The sequence below is a fragment of the Eptatretus burgeri genome, chromosome 15 (assembly GCF_056783735.1).
Source record: "Eptatretus burgeri isolate ZD-2024b chromosome 15, Ebu_testis_v1, whole genome shotgun sequence".
Classification (NCBI taxonomy): domain Eukaryota; kingdom Metazoa; phylum Chordata; class Myxini; order Myxiniformes; family Myxinidae; genus Eptatretus; species Eptatretus burgeri.
In genome coordinates, this window is record NC_140975.1 from 38911983 (window position 1) to 38935701 (window position 23719).

The 23719-nt window shown below is 44.4% G+C and overlaps 1 long non-coding RNA gene across 1 annotated transcript in view; it reads left to right on the forward strand.

Annotated features, from left to right (window-relative positions):
* LOC147011966 (uncharacterized) overlaps positions 1-19657 on the forward strand; it is a 63369-nt gene extending 43712 nt beyond the window's left edge. Inside the window, exon 3 of the long non-coding RNA XR_015051851.1 lies at positions 17292-19657. This is a non-coding gene — a long non-coding RNA (uncharacterized LOC147011966). The remainder of the gene's footprint in view (positions 1-17291) is intronic.
* The last annotated feature ends 4062 nt before the right edge of the window (positions 19658-23719 follow it).

Below are 23719 nucleotides of genomic sequence, written 5' to 3' on the forward strand. Positions count from 1 at the left end.
ATTATGTTTTTAAGGAGAAGTGAGGTGTGTTTATGGGCAAACTGAGATTGCACAAATCCATTTTTGTTTTGTTCCATTGTGAGATGGAGGAAATCGTCGTATCAGTTCCAGTTATGACTGAATTTGCTCTGATAATTGAAGAGGGCTAAGCTTTCTCACGAGGAAGCGATAAGACTTCGTTTGTCGCATATTGGCTGAAGTCATTGAAGATCCAGACGAGGATTCACTCCCTTGGCATTCCTCAGAGTGCAGAGACGATGGATGGATTTTAGGAAAGAGAGACGAAAGATGAGGATCTTGATGTGACCTCATTAAACATCATGCTTAAAAAAAAATAGAAAGTCAAGGCTCATGGAAGAGCTGGAACACAGAAGGGCTCAAGATGCATCAGGACTAAAAGAACAGTATATAAAGAGAGGGAGAAGCATCAATAGCATTGTTAAGGGGCAAAATAGAGGGAGACTTGGACAAACAAGGGATGTGGGGAAGAATGAGGGGTAGGGGAGGACACATGTATGTCTGGTGTTGGCTTAATGGCTCGGGTGGTGGGCTTGGGGTCCTAGGATCCTGAGTTCATATCCTGTTCGGCAGTTGAATTAATACCAGGTGGGGTTGACTCAGCTTGTCATCCTTCCGAGGTCGGAAAAATGAGTATATTGTTACGGATCTGGAAACCATGTGCATTCAACATACAGGTGTCCCAAAATTGTTATGTCGTTAAGTATGTGTGTAGTCAGATCCCCTTCCTTTTGTTTAGGCCTAAGTCACATTTGCTCTACGGTGAGGATTCGGCGGCCGTACGCCCTCTGAATTGACAGAAACGTGCGGCAGCCGCAGTTTCTGCGGTGGCCTCAGGGTGGCCCTACGCCGTTTGGCTATATTTTACAGGTCGTAAGGTCGCTGTGGAATTATAACGCGGAGTTATACCTTTTTTCATTTCTACGTTCGCCGTAGCAATTCGACAAGCCGAAAAAAAAAAACTGGTAAAAAAAAAAAATTAACCCATTCGTTACCGTCCGTCTGGCCGCACGTTCGCCTTAGGGCCCCCTGCGGTCGCCTTGCGGGCACCTTGAGGCTACCTTGAAAATTCTATGGCCACCGCAGGGTCCCCTTAAGGTCACCGTGCGACATCAAATCAAAGACCATATGGCAATCCCATGTTTTCAGTCTCCACAATTTCTAAGACCTAGGCCTAAGTCACATTTGGTCTACGGCGAGGATACAGTGGCCGTACGCCCTCTGAATTGACAGAAACGTGCGGCGGCCGCAGAGTTGCTGAGGTGGCCTCAGGGTGGCCCTACGCCGTATGGCTATATTTTACAGGCCGTAAGGTCGACGTGGAATCATAACGTGGAGTTATAACTTTTTTCATTTCTACGTTCGCCGTAGCAATTCGACAAGCCGAAAAAAAAAACTGGTAAAAAAAAATTAAAAAAATTAACCCATTCGTTACTGTCCGTCTGGCCGCATGTTCGCCTTAGGGCCCCCCTGTGGTCGCCTTGCCGGCACCTTGCGTCTGCCCTGAAAATTCTATGGCCGCCGCAGGAACGCCCTAACATCACCGTGCGACATCAAATCAAAGACCGTACGGCAACCCCACGTTTTCGGTCTCCACAATGTATAAATACGCCGTGCAGCTCCCCGAAAAATAAAACATATGTGACTGCTACATTGTGTGACCGTGGAAATACTGCGGCCGCCGTATAATTGCTAGTGGCCATAGATTTTGGAGACCCCACGGCCGCCGTGGCAAATGTGACCTAGGCCTTAGTGGGAGAATCAAAGGCGTGCGTTGCGATTTCTTTTAGTTAGGTTATTCCATCTAACAACCATCCCATCTGCATGACCCCTCAGCCCATCATGATCCACCACCAACCAGCTGCCTTCTCGCACCCTGACATGCCAAGGCAAGATCTCGCGGTTCCGGTTTCTCGGCTTCCACAGACGTTGTAACTCTTTCACGACGACTTTTTGCAACGTTGATACTGTTACTCGTCAAGTATGAACCTGCGTGGAAGTGACTGGGGTTTCCTGACAGGGGCCAATGCCCTGCCCCGGAAGGGTGGGCCATAGGACCCTGTCCAATCAAAGGCAGACAGAGAGGTGTGTTTCACCAAGGGCCCCTCCCCGTTGAGGGAGGTCAAAAAAATCCCCGAGCACTCTCTGAGAGCCGAGTTTTGGTGGGTTTTTGCTGTCACGAAAGGGGGTTTTGCTGTTATGAAGGAGTTACGAAGGGGTCGTAACAGTGGTTGTTACGAGGGCTGTCATGAGGGTTGAGCAGAAGGTTGTCGAGGTGGTGAACGTGTCTCTGCTGGCCCTCTACAAGGAAGGAAAGAGTGACCCCGACCCCCCTCCGTGTACCCCAGCCATTTACCACCCGAGCTCCGCCACGAACCTCGAGTCCCACACGTGCAACTGGGGACCAAACCAACGACCATTGTCAGGTGCCACAGCACGGAGTACCCCCTTTCTCCGAAGGCCAGGTACCCATCCGAACTCTGACCCCCAGCTTGTCTCTTTCTCCTCGGCTGCGAGGGTCCAATAAAGAACTCTGGGTTTCTTTTCATTTTGTGTGTGTGTCTGTGTGTGAGCCTGTCTTGAAGTAGAACTGAATAAGTGTTTTTGGATCATTGTAAATATTCCTTGCTTGCATATTCGCGTTAAGTCTTGCCTTTGTCTTTCACTGTAAATAAAACTTGTTGGAAATGTCCCCAGTTCATTTCCGTCCCTTCTTGAATTGGTCCAGCATGGTTCGGATCTGAGTTTCGGCGGGGTTTTATCCCCGATAATCGGACAATTGCAGCCAGCACGGCTTTGGCAGTTTCTGCTCGGCTGCACCCAAACCAGAGTTAGTAGTCCATAGTTGGAACTCTACCGCAGTCGGTAGAGTGACCCGGTTCGAGCAAGACGTGCCGAGGTCGTGGTTTCCCCACGACAAAATCGACAAATAGACCCTACGCTACGCGGTTGAAATATTGGCGACCACGGTCGGTTCAGCGACCCGCCACGTCATGGAATTATCTGGAGCGACGGCCTACAATTCCGGGGAGTCTGGTGAAGACGCCGTAGCTTTCCCCACCTAGTGGTCGTTCTCGCCACCGACTCCCGGCCCGCAACAATATATTCTATCCACAATCTCACAATGCGACTTTGCTTGGCTGCATCTGCCAACAGGTCGTCAAAAATTTGAGTTAGTTGTTGTACCACCACCTCATTTAGCACAATATCGGTGGTAACTCATCGGTGAGAAGCATCTTGTGCACAGCATAAAGGCGATTGATATTCACCCCACTCAAACAGGGTTCCTTTGAATCCCTCATACCCCAAAAACTGAAATTCTGAGGGTTCCTTTGAACTCCTCATACCCCAAAACCTGGGTCTTGACCCAAAAATCATCTTCCTATGACAAGTAATAACAAAGTTATGGCTCTTTTATTGTTTTCCTGATGTTGGCGAATTGTGACAGTGACCATCTTGGATTCTGAGTTTCCCTCAAGTGGGATTGTTGGGGCTTTACTCCATGGTGTTAGATAGATATCAAAGCAACTTTCCTGAAAAAAATCAGCTTTCAACCTTTTTTTTCTAGTTTTAAACTAATGCTCCTGTGCTTTAAGCCTTCCCTATAGCACAAGAGAAGGCTTATTGCAGTTGTAGGGTTTGTTTCTACAACTAGCGCCTCCAATTTATAACGGTACCACATAGTTTCTTCGACCCCAGGTGGACTAAATCAACATTTAGAATATTTTTTTTCCCCTTCCTGCACTCCCAACACTCACAATTTCCGAGCTGTATCTCAGACACGGCTGGTGCTTTTGGAATGAAATTTTGTATCAATAATGTGAATAGAAAGTATGCATGGATGACTTGATTTTTGTCCTGACCGAATTTTAAGGTCATGACCTAATTATAGACATTTAAACATTTATCACCATAATTTGACTCAGGTTTATCCAATCAGAATGAAATTGCCCTCGAGATAGCCTTGAGCAACTCGCATTTACGTTCCATTTACATAATATCCCTCCGGGTTCAAGGTTAAGGTCGTATACCCTTGGGAGTACAAAACCACCATTCAGATTTTTCTCCATTTTTCTGCCAAATGTCCAAGCTGTATCGTGGAGCCGACTGGGACTTTAAATATGAAATTTTGCATAAATAATGGGAATAAAAAATATGCGTGGTTGACATAATTTTTTGACCTTGATCTAATTTAAAGTTATGACCAAATTATAGTCATTTACCATTTTTCACCACTACTACCATTCAGAATGAAATTGCCCTCCATAAATAGCTTGGAGCAAGTCGCATTTACCCTTAATTTACGCGATGCTCCTCTGAGTGAAAGGTCAAGGTCAAATATACTGTTCTTAAAAAAAAAACACTTTTTTTGTCATCGCTCAATCTTGCCAATGCGGAATCTCAAAGACTGCTTGGCCTTTCAAGATATTCTTGCATTAGAATGGTGTACCTGCACTAATGTTGTGCACCTGATATTTGACTAGTGTCCTTGACCTACTTTTTCGGATTGTGACCCAATGAACAAAAAACACCTCTTTGATCAAAACTTGAGAATAATTTTCCTCTGATTTTCATGATGTTGAGTTTTTTGGATAAATTGTAGCCAGGGACACATTTTCTTAATTTACACTCTATCCATAAATGTTGAAGGTCAAGGTCATATGGTGGTCTTAAAAAATATGACCATCATTGGATCGCGGGTTAAGGGCAAGTCACAGGTGATCGCTAAGGGTAAGCTTCTCCTGGTCGGAGGAGGCTTACCCTTGGTGATCACTTTGTGATCACAGATATCTCGTAATAAATGTCTCCTAATGCTCTCTAAGCCATGTATCATTGTGTGATATCGGTAGCTGCTCTCCAGTAGGAAAGGAAGAGGCTCAATTAGTGGGTGCAACATTATCACACCATATAACCCATCAAAGCTCTCATTTCAAAGCTTACTCAGAATGAAATATGTTTTTAAGTACAGACTTTGAAAATGTTCTGAACCATTTAAATAATTTTAATTCCGATAATACACATTGAACACATCGTGATTAGAGGCATTTAGTGAAAGTGTCACCTTTCGAGTTGAGGTCACAGGGAGATGAAATCCCCAAAGTAATTAAAACATAGTTAAAGACAACTTTCTTGACAGCCATCTGCCTTGGCAGAGCGAGAGCCCTGTTTAATGTGAGGAAACTCATGATTGATCAAAGAGAGTTCTCATATTGAAGCAAGACGAAAGAAAAATGTTCGTTTTGTGGTCTGCCTGGACTAAAAAAGTCTGCCATAACACACACCAAGCTGTGGACTCTTTCTGGATCACTTCATCCTCCTCAATTGACAATGGGATGACACATTGGTTCAAGGGTCGTGTACCCGACTTTAAACCGTCTAGTCTGGGGTTGATTCCCGACATGACGATAACTTGCCACCATGGTGTTTCACAGGCAAGGCATTGTATCAATGGAATATTAGCCAGGTGTTCCATCTACAGGTATTGGTTTCTGCTGCTGGACGTCATAAAGATCCATCCCACAGTGTCATTTGCCAAGAGTTGGCAATTGTCATCAGCACACCACATCAAAAAATTCAAATCCGACATCAAAAGTAATCAACGTTATCTTTGTTGATTGGTGGTTATTGATTATCGTGTTTTGAAGATGACCTTGTGTCCCATTGATTGTAACCACTGAGAGTGACATTGCTGTAAATTCTGAAAACAGAGGGAGCAATCGATGTTCTGTTGCGATGATGCTTCAGAGCACAGAAATATTGCTTCCTCTTTTTGGATTCCCGATATCGAATTTAGTATATCTGAAACTGCTAACATGCCTTCTGCACAGGGACAAGGTTTACATTGTGAAAGGAATTAGAAATTGCCATGGAAGTTCTGTTCGCTGTACAATAATAAGGCAACCTATTGGACCTGTTAACACGAACGAAACTACAGCATAGTCAAGCATGCTTTGCCAATGGTTTGACATACCTGCTGACTAAGTGAACAGATCGAGATTCCAACCAACACCTTGCATTCTGCTTGTTAGGAGAATAAAGGAAAGGAGAAACAGACGTGTGAGGGTCTCAAACGTGCAGGGATTTGGTGAAGTTTCGTGATTTAAAAATATCATCATTTTATCACAGATTTTCCCCAGAACTGTTTGCTTCACTGCTTTTCATTGCGTTTGTAAGAACGAGCGATGATTTGCATTTTCATTCCTAACACATGTTCAATGCATCCACCGCTACCATTCAAATCATCCACCACTACCATTCAAATCACCCACTACTCACTTTCAAATTATTCACCAATAACATTCAAATGGTATTTTCTAGACAGCATCAGCCCACGTGTCCTAAAATCCTGCTCCTCTGCTCTTGCTCACCCTCTCTCTGTTCTATTCACCCTCTCATTTGCTCAAGGTCATCTGCCATCTGCTTGGAAATCAGCAAACATTACTGTCCTGCATAAAAAACTGTGCAAAAACAGATCCCTGCAACTACAGACCAATCAGCCTTCTCCCAATCATCAGCAAGGTGATGGAATCCATCATCGCTTCAGCCATTAAATTCTTCCTCTTCTCCAATGGCTTGATTTCCAATCATCAATTTTGCTTCAGACCAGGTCACTCTGCCCTGGCTGGATATGCTGCTTGTGCTCTCCCAACAATGGATGTAGGTCCTCAATGTCAGACATGAATTCAGAGCCAAATCCCTAGACATATTGCTTGCTTTTGACATGGTCTGGCACCCTACCCTGTTCACCAAACTCTCTTCCTATGGTATTCAACGCCATCTCCACTCATGGCTCGCAGACTTCCTCTCCTGTCGCAGTCAACGTGTGGCCCTAAATGGAGTTCTTTCATCCCCTCTTCTTGTCCAGGCTGGAATTCCTCAAGGTAGCGTACTGGGCCCTGTTCTTTATCTGGTTTTCATCAATGATCTCTCCGACTCTGGAAAATCCTCTTTATCTCTTTGCTGATGACTCCACCCTTTGCCGTACCATCTGTCATCCCTCAGACTGGCAAGCATCAACTTCTTCGCTCACTGCAGATCTGGGTAAAATCACAAATCCAACATGTGGTACATTACATGTGTTTCAATCCTGACAAATCTCACACTCTCACTATGTCTCTCCGAAAGGACCGTTCGGAACCCCCCCGCCCCCCATCTGCTTTCGCAACAATCCTCTGGAAGAAGTCCTTTCTTTCAAGCTTCTGGGTCTCACTATCTGCCATGACCTTTCCTGGGAAAGCTACATTTCAAACCTGGCCTCCAAAGCCAGTTGCCGACTGGGAATCCTCCGTCGTGCAAAGTCCTTCCTCGGCCCATCTGAGCTCCTGACTACATACAAAGCTTTTGTCCGCAGCCTGATGGAGTACTGCTATCCCCTCTGGGCTGGTGCTCCTGCCTTCCACCTTTCCCAGCTTCACGCTGTGAAAATCAAGGCATTTCGGATCATTGGCATCTCCCGCGACGAGGCTGAGTCCTTGGGCCTCTCACTCTCTCACCACAGGTAGGTCGGTGGTCTTTCTGTCCTCTACCATCTCCTCTCCGGTCTTGCCCCCCCCCGCTCTGTCTGCGATTTGTCCGCACCATATTTTCGCAGGGCGCTCAAGGTCCGCCAGCAACCCCTTTCTGGTGAAACTACCAAAATCATGAATCACTGTTCACCTTCACTCTTTCATTCCTCTTTTTTTCCCACCCTTGGAATAAACTCCCTCACTCTGCTCAATCCCATTCTTCCCTCCAGACCTTCAAAACAGCTGTTTACCACCACCTCTTATCGTCGCCCATTCAAATCCTCAATTTTTCTACCCCCATTAATCCACCCTAAACCCATCTCCTTCAAATTCCCAGCTTTCCTTCCTGAAAGTCCCTGTAATGTCCATCTTGTATTCCCCGTGTTCCCCACACCATCCCTCTCCCTTCCACAGATCTCCTAATGTCTCTGTTCCCCACTGTTTTGTCCTTCCCTCTCCCGCCCCTCTTGCCTCATGCCCCCCTTACTATGCGTTGTGTTCGCTCTCATACGAGCCTCGACAAGGTATACAAATAAAAAAAACATCATCCACCACTACCATTCAAACCATCCACCACTCACCTTTCAAATCATCCACCTCTCCCTTTCAAATCATCCACCTCTCCCTTTCAAATCATCCACCTCTCCCTTACAAATCATCCACCACTCAACTTCAAATCATCCACCACTCACCTTCAAATCATCCACCACTCACCTTCAAATCATCCACCTCTCCCTTTCAAATTATCCGCCACGTACCTTCAAATTATGCACCACTCAGCTTCAAATCATCCACAACTCACCTTCAAATCATCCACAACTCACCTTCAAATCATCCACCACTCACCTTCAAATCATCCACCACTCACCTTCAAATCATCCACCACTCACCTTCAAATCATCCACCACTCACCTTCAAATCATCCACCACTCACCTTCAAATCATCCACCACTCACCTTCAAATCATCCACCACTCGCCTTCAAATCATCAACCACTCGCCTTCAAATCATCCACCACTCACCTTCAAATCATCCACCAATCGCCTTCAAATCATCCACCACTCGCCTTCAAATCATCCACCCCTCGCCTTCAAATCATCCACCACTCGCCTTCAAATCATCCACCACTCGCCTTCAAATTATCCACCACTCACCTTCAAATCATCCACCACTCACCTTCAAATCATCCACCACTCACCTTCAAATCATCCACCTCTCCATTTCAAATCATCCACCATTCCCTTTCAAATCATCCACCACTCACCTTCAAATCATCCACCTCTCCCTTTTAAATCATCCACCTCTCCCTTTCAAATCATCCGCCTCTCCCTTTCAAATCATCCGCCTCTCCCTTTCAAATCATCCGCCTCTCCCTTTCAAATCATCCACCTCTCCCTTTCAAATCATCCACCTCTCCCTTTCAAATCATCCACCACTCACCTTCAAATCATCCACCACTCACCTTCAAATCATCCACCATTCCCTTTCAAATCATCCACCTCTCCATTTCAAATCATCCACCACTCACCTTCAAATCATCCACCACTCACCTTCAAATCATCCACCTCTCCCTTTCAAATCATCCACCTCTCCCTTTCAAATCATCCACCATTCCCTTTCAAATCATCCACCTCTCCCTTTCAAATCATCCACCATTCCCTTTCAAATCATCCACCTCTCCCTTTCAAATCATCCACCACTCACCTTCAAATCATCCACCTCTCCATTTCAAATCATCCACCTCTCCCTTTCAAATCATCCACCACTCACCTTCAAATCATCCACCTCTCCCTTTCAAATCATCCACCTCTCCCTTTCAAATCATCCACCACTGAGTTGCGGCTGTGCCGCTGATGCATTGGTCCATGTAAGTTAGAGCAGGAATTTGGAATTTGTTCATAGTGCTAGTAATTAGTCGAATACTCTTCGCAAAGGACACCGTGGGTCTATAACGTCCACAAACTTATGAGAGCAGGCGAGACGCCAGTTTAATGTCCATTGGAGGGACAGCGCACACATTGATGCCAAGTCCCTGATGCAGGTTCAAATCCCATACTGTACTCCAAATGCTTGTTCTTTGTCTATTATTGAGAGTGCTTGAAATCCATGTAAAAGTACACTCATGTGTCCTCATTTCTTTGTCCGACATAGTATGTATAGGATTCTAAACAAGCCTGAGTTCAATGAGAAAGAAAAAGGTTCCATATGGACATGATTTATCATGTGACAACACCGTGAGAGATGGGATGGGCCAAATGGCGATATCACTAACTCACACAAGGAAGCTTTGACAAAATCCATTTTTCAAAGTTTCCTTTTGTGATTGACTGACCTTGTGACCAAAGTAGAAATGTTTCACCATGGAGTGGTTCGATCTTGGGAGAGTGGGCAAGCGTGGATATCGATTGCTCAACAAAACCATGTGGAGATTACACTGAAACCATTCGATGAACAAGAAAATCTGTCACTAACATCTGCACATCCCTTTTATTGCCTCCGCCTGAGCCCAAAGGCCTGTTTTGACTTTCTCCAGTCAATAAGCCAACGCTCGCTGGGTGTCCTGACCCATTAATGAATGGCTTTCCGGGTGGCCGCCACGCCATTTGTCTATGTGAATGTCACAAGGCCGTCACGCACTGAGCGTCCTCTCGAGTCTAGACCCACGCGGAGATATTGATGATATCAGAGCAAGCCTTAATTAAATCGGGGACATCGGTGGAATGAGATTCTCCACTCGATTAATTGTACCGCAAGTTCTGCACAAACCTTAGCATTAACCCTGCAGGGTACCTTGAAACAACTACACGACACCTAAAGTACAGCTGAAGGTTTCCTTACACTTGTTCCTTTCCTTCTTTGACGAACTCTCATTGTGTTTACTCACTTGGATTAGTGCATCTCATTGATTACTTAAACCTTGTACAAAGTTGTGTTCGTGAAGGTCATGCAATAGTTAAGGGGCAACTTATTTTTTCATATGCGTGTGCGAGTGGTCGGGGTGATTGGAGGGGGAGGATTGACACATTGCTATATCAGCAACTAATTATATCTCTCCTCTTCCTGCAGGGAGGGGAGATATATTGTTTTGTTTGTTTCTTTCTTTCATTCTCCCTTCTTTTTTTCCACCGATTAATTATATATTCGCACATCATTCCTTCATTTCTGAGCGAAGCCTCTAAGTTTGGTACATTAACTGAATACATCTGTACCCTTTTTTTAACCTCCAATTGGCTGGGGGCTTCTATTTTGGGGTCCGTCTGTCCATCCGTCTGTCTGTCTTTCTGTCCCCTCCAATGAAAAATGACTTGACGCATTTCCTTTATATTCGGCACATGTATGCAGTAACGTCTGGGCATGAGAGCACGTCAAATAATTGTAGGACCAGATAAAAAAGTAATGGGACACAATTTTATTTCCAAATTTTGGAATTTTTCGAATTTCTAAAAAAATCATAGCAGAGAATAATACAGGATTGTATTGTATATGCTTTCGGGGACTATTATGCATTACCCCCCAAATGGAGCGCAAAGCGAACTGAAGCAATTGGTTCAATCTGTCTGTCTGACAGTCTATTTCTATGATCGAGGAACTATTTAATTCCATTTGAATTAATTATATATTTTGAATATGCAGAACACGAATCGGAACACGAGTCAGAACAGGAACTTGCAGTTTGGCAGTGCTTTGGCTCTGAATTTGGCAAATCGAGTCTCGTCCCGAGTGCACGTGCATGCACCACGGTAAAGCAATTGCTTCGGTCTCTCTGGTAGTCAAAGAAAATTTTAAATCATTCTAAACAGGAAATCTACTGTTTGTAAGGACGTTATGAAGGACACAAACAACAGGCACAAATAAATAACTTAATGTGTTAAATAAGGTGGTGTCAAAGAGCGTGCATCAGGTGCGATAAACCTCCAATTCAATGCTTTACTTTTTTCCAACAGTCTATAAAACTTATTTGTACCTCCGCCACCAAAGCTGAAGGCAGTTAGTTTTTTCACCTCTTTCTGTCTGTCTGTCTGTGTACAGGATATCTCAAAAAGTTGTGGATGGATCTGGATTAAATTTTTTGGACAGGTTAGGTGTGTGACAAGGACGAACTGATTCGACGTTGGTGAAGATTCGGATCCGGATCCAACTACTAGAATTTTTTAAGTGATACTTCACCATTGAGAGATAGGGCTAAAAATGATATATAGCACGATATCTCAAAAAGTTGTGGATGGATTCAAACGAAACTTGGTGGACAGGTTGGGTGTGTCGCAAGGACGAATTAATTCGATTTTGGTGAAGATCCGAATCCGGATCTAGATGCGAGAATTATTTTATTTTTAAAGTGATTTTTCACCATTGAGAGATTGGGGCAAAAACGATATAGTACTGTACAGCATAATATTTCAAAAATGTATTAATTGGGCCTGATGTGTTCTCATGGATCAGGCATTATGTGGCGGAGGTATGCGCTCCACCGAGTGCCCTTCTAGTCTTTCAATGAAATTACATATTTGAACACTGTAGAACACAAATCGCCATGTTTGCACTTCCAAACCTTCAGTTTAGTCGTCCTCTGCCCCCAAATTTTACACCGTCTCAACCAATCAAATTTGCCAAGAGTGGAGTAACAGTGAGATTCAGACAAAATGGTGGCTTCGAGTGATGCAACCACAAAGCTAACTTGATTGAAAGATGTTTGTTTCGTGCATTTTTTTTTCTCAAAGGTTGTTCCAAAATTGTCAGCTTATCCGAAAAGAGTTGGCAGAAGGGTCATCTCTGGACTGTTCTGTGTGACCCACCGGCTTCGTATGGAAGCCATCGCAGTTGTTATTTAAGGTTTACTAATCAAGCTAAAATAAATCGTGCTCGGAAACGCAAAGCACAACTTGCACAACGCACAATTTTGAATTATATATTTATTTATATACATTTTACTATCATGAATACCAATGCACAACTTTGAATTATATATTTATTGATAAAACTTTACTATCACGAATACCAATGCACAACTTTGAATTATATATTTATTGATATAAACTTTACTATCACGAATACCAATGCACAACTTTGAATTATTTATTTATTTATATACATTTTACTCTCACCACGACCAATACACAAGTTTGGTTTATTATTTCATTTATTTGTTTATGTACACTTTTCTATCATCTATCTATAATTCCAGCAGTGTGTGTGTGTGTGTGTGTGTGTGTGTGTGTGTGTGTGTGTGTGTGTGTGTGTGTGTGTGTGTGTGTGTGTGTGTGTGTGTGTGTGTGTGTGTGTGTGTGTGTGTGTGTGTGTCTGTGACCGCTGTTTCTCGACAACCACTTGTCTGATCTAATTGAAACTTGCCAGGTATATTGCTGGGGCCCTGTGGATGTGCCTTTTCAAGGTTTGATATTAATCGGACAAGTGGTTCCCAAGTTATGGTCATTTATTTACCAAACCAATGACAAGACACATTGCTACGTAGGCCGGTGTGCGGCCGGCCGACGATGACGTCATGGGTCGTGCCGGTTACGATGGGGATCGATCGGTGCCTTAGTTACCGTGGCGTAGGAGTGGCAATGGTCAATGGTAGCGAATGTCATGGCAAGCAAAGACAGGGAGGTAAACTTGATTTTAATTAACTCTGTGTGTAAGTATCACAGCAGTTGTAACTTCAATGCAAGCGATAATTCGTGGAATGATGTGAACATTCCGTACGGGCACGCACCACTTCTGGATAGTGATGACTTACTGTATTCTAATAATTTCTCGATTTATTATGCACATTTATAGACAAATACAATGCCCCAATCCAGTCGTCGTTTACGAGAGCGAAGGAACGGCCTGTGAGGTTGTTTGAAAGTTTTTTTTTTTGGTTTGCACGTACGGCCACACACGTACGGGCACGCGAGAGCGAAGGAATGACCTGTGTGGTTGTTGTTTCTGGCTGTTAGTGGACCAACGATATAAAACACGATAGGACACAGCTTGTTTCATTTCAGAGAGAGATAGAGTTTGAAAGTTTTTATTTTTTCTTATTTTTGCACGTACGGCCACGCACGTACGGGCACGCGAGTGTGAAGGAACGGCCTGTGTGGTTGTCGTTTCTGGCTCGCGGTTTGAATTTTTTTTTTTGCACGTATGGCCACACACGTACGGCCATGCACGTACGGGCACATGAGAGCGAAGGAACGGCCTGTGTGGTTGTCGTTTCTGGCTCGCGGTTTGAAAGTTTTTTGTTTTTTTGTTTTTTTTTGCACGTATGGCCATGCACGTAGGGGCACGTACTAGTGACTACCAATACACAACTTTTAATTATTTATTTACGTACTTGCAAATACCAGCCATCGCTTCACTGACAGGTATACTTAAGGGGAGAGAGAAAAAGGGGTGGGGGGAATATAAAGAGAGAGGTGGGGAGAGACAGAGGGGGGAGACAGGAGGTGGAGTGGGAAAGAGAGAGGGGAGGGAGGGGGAAAGAGGAAGGGTTGGAGAGCAAGGAGGGAGGGAGAGAGAGAGAAAGGAGGGATGGAGAGTGAGGATGGGTGGGGAGTGAGGATGGGTGGGGGAGTGAGGATGGGTGGGGAGTGAGGATGGGTGGGGGAGTGAGGAGGGGTGGGGGAGTGAGGAGGGGTGGGGGAGTGAGGAGGGGTGGGGATTGAGGAGGGAGGGAGAGTGAGGAGGGGTGGGAGATTCATACTGTCTCATCAAAATGCTTCTGCATAGAAGAACAGTGAAGAGGGAAACAAAGTAATGTCTGAAATCCATTTTCGACCGGTCATACTATAAATACTGCCCAGAGATAAACATCGCCCGGACATGTCCAGAGATAAAACAGTCCGGAAACAAACACCCCTTGGACACATCAGGAAACAAACTCCCATCGCGAAATAAACACCGCCCGGACGCGTCCGAAGACAAACACCGCCCGGACGCGTCCGGAGACAAACACCGCCCGGACGCGTCCGGAGCCAAACACCGCCCGGACGCGTCCGGAGCCAAACACCGCCCGGACGCGTCCGGAGCCAAACACCGCCCGGACGCGTCCGGAGCCAAACACCGCCCGGACGCGTCCGGAGCCAAACACCGCCCGGACGCGTCCGGAGCCAAACACCGCCCGGACGCGTCCGGAGCCAAACACCGCCCGGACGCGTCCGGAGCCAAACACCGCCCGGACGCGTCCGGAGCCAAACACCGCCCGGACGCGTCCGGAGCCAAACACCGCCCGGACGCGTCCGGAGACAAACACCCCCCAGACGCGTCCGGAGACAAACACCCCCCAGACGCGTCCGGAGACAAACACCGCCCGGACGCGTCTGGAGACAAACAACGCCCGGACGCGTCCGGAAACAAACACCACCAGGACATGTCCGGAGACAAACAGACAGGTCCGAATCGGCAGATTGGAGTCAATGTGATTACTGACTACAGTATGTACTTTATACAACCCAGAAACCTTGAGTTTCTTTCACCGTTGTTTTGGGGGAATTTCAACAAAACAAATTATAAAAACTACATTGCATTTAAGACGTTTCAGGGAGATGTGCATAAACATTAATCTTTATAAACAGCTGCCAATCGTCATGTGATGGGTGGAAAAAAAAAAATTGGGCTCTAATTTAGAAAACATGTTAATATGGCAAACGATTTGGAAATTGGGTGTTATGAAATATATTTTGCTTTGAAACTCACAAAGAGAAAACATATAACCTTTGTAAATCATGTACCTCCACCTTGTAGCAACTGCCGACTGTATATCCTCACCAGTACACGAACTGTACCGCTATCAACTGTAGGGTGCTCGGCAAGTGGCTTAAGCACTCGGCAAGCACTCCAATTAAATGGTGGATAAGAAACGGCTGGCCAGGCTATGGCTGCATACCACATAGGATCTCTTTAACTTTAAAACCGGTCTTCACCGTGCCCACAGCAGTTAAATAAATTAAATGAATTCGTTCAAATAATGACTTTATCCACAAAAGAGTCACTGTTTAACGTAGAACAACTCTGGAGGCATCGCATAGTTTAATCGCCCATGAAATAAACATTGCAGATGATCTGCCACATTGCCTGCTCGTCTGTGTATGCGTCACATAGTACATCGGTTCGCAGTCCGCACAAACGTTAGAACTTTATTTTAAAACGTCCGTTTTTCACCAGATTTGCTTTGATTCCCTGTAGAGCACCTCACAAAACCTCCGAAAATATCGACACAAACCTGGCAGACACTATGGATACACAGTTCTTCTGGGGGACAGGGCAAAAAATCCAGCAGTGAATGCATTAACTCGTATAGCTCAATGAAGCTGGTTCATTTTGGCACATTCCTTAATCTTTTGTTAACTCAATATAATTCTCTAAACAGAAGAAAAAGATACGTTTAATGCATTGGAAATTTCACATTTTCTTGTGTATGTATGGAGGAGGGACCATTGGCTTGCTTGCTTAAAGTAAATAGGTATATTGGCTTAGTTATAAGACTTGTTATTTCTTTTAATTATCACATTTCACTCCAGATTTCAACATCTTATTTAGTCTAGACGATATCCGATCCTCAAAGCTGAAATCATATTTCGATGATATACTTTAATTAGTCTGTGAGAGGAGATCATGGAAAATTGTATCATATAATGCATGAAATCGCTCCAAGTTCTTAATTTGAAAAGTATAGCATTTATAAAAAGCGATGTATACATTCGATAATAATGTATAGTATCGCATTCGATAATATGAGTGGGGAAAGTGAAAAAAAAAATTATTGAAAAGAAATTGTTGCGGACTGTTCCAAGTCGAGGCATGGTTGAGCAGGCCAAAAAACATGGTGGCTTCAGACCTCAGTAAGGTTACCGAGGATACGCCTTAAGACCCCATAGAGAGCGATGATCGAGGATGCACCTGATAAAGGATATAATTAAATAAGGCTGTTCATTACCTTCAAAAGGGGTGTTTTAATTAATCCAAACACCTAATTTTCAGTTATGCAGTTCCTTGGAGTTCCCTCAGTATGCATGCAAAGTTTCAGGCTGATAGGTTTCATGGTTTTGGAATTATGGAGGAGACACACTGACACACTGACACACACACACACACACACACACACACACACACACACACACACACACACACACACACACACACACACACACACACACACACACACACACACACACACACACACACACACACACACACTTATAGTAAATCATGTACACTTTATTCTCACAACTACCAATGCACAACTTTGAATTATTTATTTATCTATGTGCACTTTATTCTCACTACTACCACCAATACACGTCTTTGAATTATTTATTTATCTATGTGCACTTTATTCTCACTACTACTACCAATTTACACCTTTGAATTATTTATTTATATACACTTTACCATCTCCACTAACAACACCCACACCTTTGAATTATAATTTATTTATATACACTTTACCATCTCCACGAACAACACCCATACCTTTGAATTATTTATTTATACATACTTTACCATAAACACCACTGAAATACCACCTTGAATTATTTGTTTATTTATTTGCCTTTCTCCAACCTTCATATATTTCGGGAATATTTCGGATAAGTCGTTTTTCGAACAGGTGGATGGCCTCTGTTTTTGCTTTTATATTACTCTGTACATATAAGGTACATAATGAGCACACCTTTATACAAATGGATTATTTGTGTTTTCAGCCACGTACTGACTGTGTTGTTTTATGACGAGCTGTTAGTCCTGTGGATGACAATAATATAAAATCGACCTGTGGATATTTTTCAGGTGGTCTGGAAGTCAACAGAGACAGCTGTTTGGCAAGGTGTGCAAGACATATAATGACACTCACTCTACTAACTTACAAAATTAAATTGCATCAATGCTGGCAGTGCATCGTTGTCTAAAATGCCCAATAATACATTTTATAAACCCCGTGATGCTTTGCTGCGCCATGTGTGGGTAAAGAAAACAAAAAATCGTTTACAGGTGCAGGTTGGGAGGGCTCATTTCGAGTTCAGGTGTTGTATCCCAATACTTTCGGTAATTTAAAATACGAGGCATTTTGCACATGACCAGGGAACAATTAGCACCTTCACTGCTCTGCCTCAAACGTGGTGACACCTTGCATTCTGTAAGATTGTTTTCACACTTCCTGCACATCACTTTTTGATATAAATAAAGCCATCTCGAGAATGATTAACACTACCGTCCGATGCTGGTGTTGATATATAAACCAATGCAAAACTACATGACCACTGCACTCTGCCCGTTTATGTGGTAGCCTGTGGAACAGCCTGTGTATGTCTCCTGGGGAGACAAACATTGGCCAGTTGTCAATCACTGGAATTAATGAAACCAATAATATCTTCTTATTCTTGTTCTTGCATATGGCAGCTTGGCAGCTATCATGTTGATGAGGCACAACTATGCCACTGATGCTGTGCCCTTCTACCAGTACACTGGTGATCATTTCACTGACCTCAGAAGGATGACAGGTTGGGTTAACCCCACCTGGAATTAATTCAGCAGCCAACGGGGCTCAAACTCAGGACCCGAAGATCCCAAGCCAGCCACCCTGACCACTGAGCCAACACCAGGCTTAGAGTCAGTAATTGACTCATTTTTAGAGGTAGTGAGATACACCAGTGTAATGTAATCCTGCTTTGCCAAAATATTAACATCGCTTCTGTATGCTCTCTTTAACAGCTCTTTCATTTCAGGCCTCCTCCCATCGACTTGTATGGTCGAGAACATCGCCACATCCACAAAATGTCCCTTATGGATTTGAGCCGCACAACCCATCCCTTGTACCTTGTACTGCAGCTCTGAACATCATTGACATCACCCCACCAAGACCCCGAAAGACCTCCAATTATTATCATGCAGTATGGTAGTACTCCATATAGAAGAATGATATGGGGGAAAAATGGCCGCCCATTCAAATGTGTACACAATGATCCCCTACTAAACACCTTCAAAGTGAAGTCATAAGCATTTAAAGCCATAACTATTATTCACGAGCATTTTCTGAACTATCAAGACTTAAAAAGATGCTAGAATACATTGCCAAAGTACCACAATGAGAGATCGCTAAATCGCCAATTTGTACTTCTTCTTGGTCACCTCTCAAAACAATGTAAAACTGTAGCCCGACCTCCCTCAAGAACTGTTGAAGCCATGATGGTGATTCCAATGCAAGGAAGTTACTTTGTCCCTGGGCTAGTGCACGCAACCCAAAATTTAAAAATAAATAAAACACCAACTGTTTTATTATGAAATGAAATCGAATGTAAATGTGGACTCGACTAAACCAGGCCAGGATTGGGGGAGGGGTGAAATGGACGCCGGAGAGAATCATTCCAAAAGCGATACATGTCCAAACCATCACCAAAATCAACTGAAACAACTATTAAAACAATTTAATAACATCGATGGATTTAATCCATACCAAAATAACAAAATATATCAAACATTGAAAATAAATAGACCGTTCATAGCCCGTGAAAAGTGTCGCCGCCGTGAGCTCGAGGTCACGTGACTAGCGCCATCTTCGTTAGCACGACTTCGCTGACTCGCGTCGCGGATCAAGGTGCTTTTGAATGCGTCCCAGATTGAAAAAGCCAAATAAATGTTAAAAAGACATTTTGTGCGGCAATAAACTGCTCCAATCTGTTATGGGAGGGTTGTGGAAAAACGTTTCACAGGTATTTTTAATGTACTGATGAACAGAAACGGTGTAGTTTTACTCTGAAATATCACTGCAGCATCGCGGCTTCTCATTTGGCTTTCATCACATGAACCCTGTTGGTAAATCGATTTGTTTGTAGGTCAAAAATTGGTTTCTAACTTTTTTTATAAAGGGAGGATTAACAAATGTATTGTTGCAGATTCGCGCCCGCCGGCGTGCGGACGGCCACGTAACTCGAATCGCGGCACGTCGCCCACCGGACGGACAATCCCGTCGTGACCCTCTCGGACTAACGCCGGGAACTAGTCACGGGTGGACCTTTCGGCCTCACCACGATCGTGCCAATCGGCCCCCCGCGTGGGATAGGGTTGCTCGCCAAATTCGACCTACCTAAGTACCCACACGGAGGGTAGACCGGGCGATCGCACCTCGCCGCAGGTCGACTTCGGACACGGGCCACTTTAAGCGACCCGTTCCGTACTATCGGGATAACCGAGCGGTGTTATCGTCGGCCTCGACAGTTCGATTAATTATCGGGCGTTTTAGCCCACGACCAACCCTTTACGTGAAGTAAGATGGAGATTCAATAGAAGAAAAGACGAAGCGAAGCGGGAAAACAGTTCAACATAAAGCACATTTATTTCACGATGAACGGAAAGCACACATATACAATTACACCAAAAGCAAATGTAAAAGAAGAAGAAACACAATATTACACAAAAAGCAAATATAAAAGAGAAACACAATGCAGATCTATTACCGACTACGCGAGCACACGGCAACACTTATGCAGTTTTACTTCACAGACGGCGCCGACAACACATATACCCAAAGCAAAAGAAAAGGACCACCCTCAAGGATGAGGCGGGCCTGGGGCCGAGACCGCGTCAGGCCTATCCGTCTGGTGATGAGCCGCGAAATGGCGCTGGCGCCCCGACTCCGCGGGCCTCGCTGGGACTGCCTGGCATGGGGTGGGGACGGGGCCCCCTTCTCGCACTATCTCAGCGCGGGGGGAAACAGGAGGGGGTTGTTGATGCTCGGGGGATGGAGGATATCTCCCTGTCTCGGGTCCCGCAACGAGCGTCTCCACCACGACCTCGGTCGCGCCGCCGGCCTCTCCCTCCGCAGCTCCCCGACTCCGACACGAGCACCCCCTCGACCGCCTTCGCCGCCGCCACCTCTCCACAGCTCCGTCCTCTTCACTCTGACTACTACCACTTCTTCCCAGCTCCACCGACAACTCTTGACTGCGAACTGCCTTGACTGACGAACGCAGCCGTTTATATCCCCCGTGGCCTCGCTCCTTCACCTTTGACCCTTTACCTCCGACCCTTCACCTCTAACTGGCTCCCCATTGGACCGAGGAAAAGTGGGCGTGAATGCTTTTTGATCCATGAATTTTCATATAGCGACCACACTCCAACGTACCTGGAGGCGGGGCCAAATCGCCCCACGCTCACCGATAGGACGGAACAGAAGTGGGCGTGAGTCGTTTTTGATCCATTTTCTTCGGAAAGGCTATGCCTCTGTACCCGCTGCTCGGTGCGCGCCCTGCACGAGTCAAGCATCGGTGCCCACAAGTGGCGCGGGAATAGTGGTGATGCGATGGTTGCGAGGGCGAGTTGTGACGGTAAAGGTCGTGGCTGTTGTTGTGAAGCGGCGTTGCGGTTGGTGGTTGTTGTGTGATGGCTGTTGAGACGTGGTTGGTGGTGGTAGTAATGGCGGCTGGTCCAAAATAAAGATAGTAAAAGAAAAACGGCTATCTAGAAGGGTCGCAGCCCGCATGAATGACATTTATTCCCTCTAAACAACGGGTTTGGGCCTAACTACACATATACTTACAGAGATATCTCACCTAAGGGACCTGAATGGTGGTTTGCGAATTTCGTCAACCACAACAGTATTTATGTTAACAGCCACCATTATAATCCCACCTTGTCATCAGTTCAGCCGGTTTCGGCCAAGGGATGTTTGACCCAAGTCTTTCACGAACCGGCTGGTGCCGGCAATAGCTAGACACGTTAGAGGCGATTGTGCGATGAGACGACCAGTTTAACGCCCATCCAAGGGGTGGCACACATATTGAATGAATCACCCTGCCTGCAGCAGACATGCACATTCTCTCGGTTGCTCACTCTGCCAACGATTTGGGTGTAGCTACACATAAAGTTGGTTATATTTCAACACTTTGATTTGTATCATTGTGGAACATAATAAACCAGAGAGTTGGTGTCAAAGCCACCCAATGCTCGCCTGTTTATATATTTATCGTTTTTAAAAGACTAGTCTAATAATATTTTTTTACTAGCAGGGATACCCGTGCTCCGCACAGGAATCCTGTAGATGATGGCGGGTCTGAAGGAGTATATGTCACAGTTAATTGTAAAATTGTAGAGGCTGCCACCATTATTATTTTTTTTCATCACCACTATAATATTATATTTTCCCCGCCATGTTTTATATGCAGAAGACTCGAGTTCAAAAATGTTAAGATTTATTGCCGCATCAGATAAAAACCCATAATGCCTCAACAATGTGAGGCTGGTTTCATGTCATCATTTGCGACTTAATTTATACGTCAGGCATAACCCAGCCTGGCCCAGCGTATTTGATTTATTTACGTCTGTTATCCTGATAAAAAATTATGTTATATTATGTATACGAAGTTACAACGTACCTACGCCCATAACCATTCTATAAAATATCTACATAGCCCATAACCATTTAATTACAAAATATTATACACATATGCCATACGCCATCACCATTCTATTTATATCTGTAATATGTATATATACAAACCACCACCACCATTTTTTTTATTTCCCACCACCATTTTTATTTTTCGCCAGCAACATGTATTTCCTTCATCGCACATCCTATTCCCGTTTATGAAATAACTGAAGTAGCTCAATAATTTTAGTGGAGTGCTCGAGGATAAACAATATTTGATGTCTTCCCCTCTGGGGCCAATATGTATAAAGCCTCCGATGATCCCACTCTGGAGCATCCCACATATAGCTGACCATGGGAAAAGCAAGGAGTGGATAATTCCAGCCCTGCTACTTTCAATGACTGTCCTTGTGCCTTATTGATAGACATCACAAAGCACAGGCATACAGGAAATTGTAGTCTCTTAAATTCAATCGTTGAATTTGATGGAATGAGTGGAATTCGCGGAATGAATAAATCTTCTCCTTTCGCACATCCTGTCATGATAGTGGCCTCAATTACATGTGGTAGTAGTCTTTTCACAATCAGTTTAGTTCCGTTGCAAAGTTTTGGTGCATCTAGATTACGTAATAACATAATAGGGCATCCAACTTTTAACGACAGATTGTACGGAGGCAATCCTGGTAATTCCAATGAGTTTAGAAATTCTGTGGGATAATGTATGGCTTGCTCAGTATCCAGTGTGGTGTCAATAGACTTGTGACTATGTTGTTCGCCTGGAACTACTTGTAATAACTGATGGTTTATTACACGGACTGTTTCATTAAGTGGAGCCAGGATTGTTTTTTCACAGAGCCACTGTATGTTTTTGTAATTAGTCGCTAAATTGGGATACACATGAGCCTCTAATTCTTCCATAGATGAAACTATTGTACCACAGTCATCGGGAATAGATATTACATCATTTGTGTTCGGGATTTCACCATTTCCAAGTTTGAGAAGTAATTCTGCGAAATTACCAGCATCTAAATCACCATATAATTTGACCCTCATATTTGTTGTTCGATGGATAGTTTGTACGAATGTCCAGAGGTATGAAGATTTTATACTGGCTTTCATTTCATCAGCTGGAGTGCCACGGGGTTCTGCAGGTAAAGTTTGTCTGAAATCGCCAGAAATAACCAGCGTAACTCCACCTATAGGTAGGTCTACTCCTCTGAAATCTTGCATAGTTCTATCTAATGCTTCGAATGCATCCTTAGGCGACATCGTACCTTCATCCCAAACTATGAGGTCGCAATTCTTCAGCACTTTTGCTGCTTCAGTTTGTTTGCCAATGCCACAAACCGGATATTCCATTGTAGCTAAGTCGAGAGGCAATTTGAAAGCAGAATGCGCTGTGCGGCCACCTGAAAGTAGTGTTGCGGCTATACCGGATGAAGCAATGGCTAATGCGATCTTTTTCTGGCTCCTCATCTTAACAAGCAAAAGGTTGAGGACAAATGTTTTGCCAGTACCACCCGGGGCATCCAAGAAAAATATCACACCACTTCCCTCTTGAACCGCTTCAGAAATCTGTTGATATGCATTACTCTGATCCTGTACCAGAAGCGGCTCATTGTCAGAAACAAACTTTGCGAGAGTATCTGTGTTGTAGTTTGTTTCACGGAACCATTCTCTCCTGATGGTTGCGCTTTCAGACCTATTAGAAGAGGGAAGTCCCCACTGAGTGAAATCTTTCCCGCTCATGTATCATACCAAATTTTCAATGTATATCAGAGCCTCATTGAACATATCTGGTGTGTACTGGATGTCCTCTTGGGGATGTTCTCTTTGGACTCTGTTTTTTACA